We start from the raw sequence: 3476 nt of genomic DNA on the forward strand, positions 1-3476 counted from the left end.
CAAACACAGATCCAAGTCCTTTTCCATGTTTTAATCCATAAAGTCACTGACTTGGTGACTTTACTTGGCCCAAACAAGCCCAAACTCCCAAAAATGTTATTCCACTTCCATAAAGAGGGCTAGATCTCATGCATGAACCCATTAAGACATTCAAGATGGAGACTTTACTGCTTATGGGACCCTTTTAGCTCTGAGGGTGGCAACCCTAAGCTCACCAACGAGATTTCATCATAAAGGTCCATTCTTGGGACCAAAATGACTCCAAAACCACACTACACTAGATCTAAGCATTCTTAAGTAAAGTTATGAACTTTATACCTCAAAAGAGTTCCAAATGATGATGTTATTCCAGATCTATGAGCTCCAACTTCCCAAGTTCTTCCTTGCCAACTTCCTCTTTTCTTCGTCCAAGCTTACACCACCAAAATGAGCTTCTTGAAGTCAAAATCACCCAAGGATGAAGAGATGAGGCGTTCTAGGGTTTCCCTGAGGTTGGGGGACAGATAAGGAGGCTAGGGTTTGAGCCATTATGTTCTTTATATTGTGGCTCACCCTAAAAGTTAGGGTTTCTGGACACTGGACGTACGTTGGGCATACGCCAAAAACACCCGCGACCTTATGACCTTATACGCTGGGCATAACCCAAACTTACGTTGGGCGTACTCGCGCGCTTACCACCTTGCATGCATGGTCCTTCTTTGTCATCTATTTCCATTAAGGGCTAATAACGTCAATAACTTCAAAGTGTCATAACTCCTTCATTCCAAGTCCGTTTCCGACGAACTTTATATCCACGAAAAGGTGGCGAGAAGCCCTACGCTTCTAGAGACACACCACGGCCCAAAACCTCTCGAATAAAAACTCAAAACCCATAAAAGACCAAAATGCCCCTAGCCTTGGCCTCTGAAATCCATACGGATGCTCTCAGAATAGGGTGTTACAACTCTCCCCCACTTAAACTAGACTCCGTCCTCGAAGTCCACTACGACCAACTATCCTGCAATCTGCTCACAACATTCCTGCCCTGATGCATACATCACCTGCTGGATCCGATTCTCGAAGGACCACTTATATCGACCTTCCGACCGATCACTCAGCCCAACTAGTTCTCGAAGATAAGAACCTCGAGAGCACTCTAATCATCAACAATCCTGAGAACACAACTCTTACCCAACTGACAATCCTTTCGGTACTCCCCGAGTACTTATGTTGGACATCCTAGGGGTTCACCCCTTTCTCCTACGCGTTCACTGGCCTTCCCAAGGCAGCTTCCCAAAAACAACAATCTTTCCTTTCTCTGTGAAGGACATACCCTTCGCTGTATCTACTTCTCCAACCACTCCCAGCGCTGGTCACTTCACTGATACCCACTGAGTGTTCTCTCTTGCTATATCCTGATGCTGAAAACCCCTCCCAGCAAATGGATCAGATAATCCTTCAAGTAAAAGACTCATCCATGCAACGGTTAGACTCATACGAGAGCTGCGCAACAGAGTCAAATCACTCACTCTGAGATTATTTAATCCTGCTGTTAGTGGCATTAGCACCTCTCAGTCAACTAACTACTCTTACGTACGAATCCTCTTATCGCTGTCCCTATCCGAAGATTCTGCTGTCTTTTATCCGCTCTCCGGATGAACCGAGACCACCCTGGTCCCAACTAATCTTCCATCATCTTGGCTACCAGACTCCTACCAGTTACTGAACTCAAGCTTCATCTCCCAGTCGCTCTCAGTGACTTCCGAAGGAAACTTCGGCTATCTAAAACTGCTCTATCTACCTTGCCACTCTGGCTCTCGAAGCCTTAGGATCCTCAATCCCCTACCTTGACCCTACGGTCTCTACCAGGTCCCACCTACGCTGTTATAATCATACGGGCCTCGCCCACAGGTCTCACCCAAACTATATCTCGGAGTGGCCACCCCCACAGGTCTCACCTATCTTGGGCTATGCAGGCCCCACTCCAACCTAAAACTCAACGAACTACTCTCTCTATCGATCTTCATCATGCTAACTAGGAGATATCGTCCTCGCCCACACTCCGCTAACTAGGAGATACGGTCCCTCACCCGCACTCCTCTAACTAGTTGCTAACGAAATGCTACAACTATCCCACAACCTTACTACTCTTCCTGCTCCGTCTAGCTGCTGTAGATTGCTACGGCGACCCCGTAGTCTTACATCCTGACTAAACTCGCATCCTGCCGAGAAAATCTCCCACTTGGTTCCCACACCAGGTATCATCTACCGCAAATACACGAACTCAATGTTGGGAAGTTTCCCAAACTCCCAACTTGCGCGCTCCTTTATCCCAACAGCCAATGGGGCTGCTTTCCTTTCCAACAAAGTTTCAAACTCATCCCGATTGCACATAGTCCTGCTCCCGACCTCTGGGATAGTTCTCCCCCACTTCGATTCGACTAGATCCCTACAGCTCCCAGCTTGGGAAGGATTCCCAATCCTCCTCTCCATCTAAAGGGTCGATCCGCTGACATCCAACGCTTACCACTGCTAGCGCTCCAAACAACCAATACCAAATCTGAACCACTCTTGAAGACTAACAGAACACTTCCCGAGCCCCACTCATACTCGCCACAGTGACTGCATCTTGAGGACCTGCTCTAAAGGGAAACATCTTCGAACTATGACTGTAACATCCATGGTATGCAGATGGCATATAACTCAATCATAAGCAGTAAACATAATATTCTAAAACACACTTACTGACATCGATGCAGTACCATAACAATAAAATCATAAACAGAAGCTGAATTTGAATTACATACCAGCGATCTCTTGCGGCTCGATCTTGACTTCCTGCGGGACCATAGGCACTAGATCCTGAATTCTCTCCACCTCCAAAATAGGACAACGGGACTTGAAATGACCTGGCTGGTGACAATGAAAACATATCTGATCCTTCTTAAAATCCCGATGTACATGCCCTCTTTCCCCACATTTGAAACACCTAAACTTGTGACAAGCAAACCCATGGGTTCCCCCACACTTGCCACGCACCTCAAGATCTCCCTGACTTCCAACACCCAAGTCAGCCGAGTCGGACCTTCCACCTTCTTTCAATCGTCCTGATGTTGGCGTCCGCTTCCTTTTCCCTAACTGTACATCTGCACAGTCGTTGTCTGACCCTGAAACCTTGCGGTTACCCTGCCAATAACACGCTCAATAATGTCAGGTGACTCCTCGCGTAGGGCTCTCGTAACCTCCACAGCGATCCAATCCTATAGTGGACTCTCCTGAAGGCAAGGTGCGTAACCCACCTCCGATCCCTGATGAAAAGAGCTGACAACGGGACCCTCCCTGTTGTGGAATCCCAGAGATCCATAAACATTGGGTCTCAGAGGAACCCCTAACTGCCCCGTAGCGATCTCGGCCCGGAAGGTCTCGAGACGGCTATCCAAAAGCTCCAAAATCCCCTCCTTGACTGTACCGAAGATCAAAGGAGTCTGGTCCAGTAT

Source organism: Lactuca virosa, chromosome 7, assembly GCF_052849685.1.
Source record: "Lactuca virosa cultivar CGN04683 chromosome 7, Lactuca_virosa_CGN04683_v6, whole genome shotgun sequence".
Taxonomy (NCBI): Eukaryota; Viridiplantae; Streptophyta; class Magnoliopsida; order Asterales; family Asteraceae; genus Lactuca; species Lactuca virosa.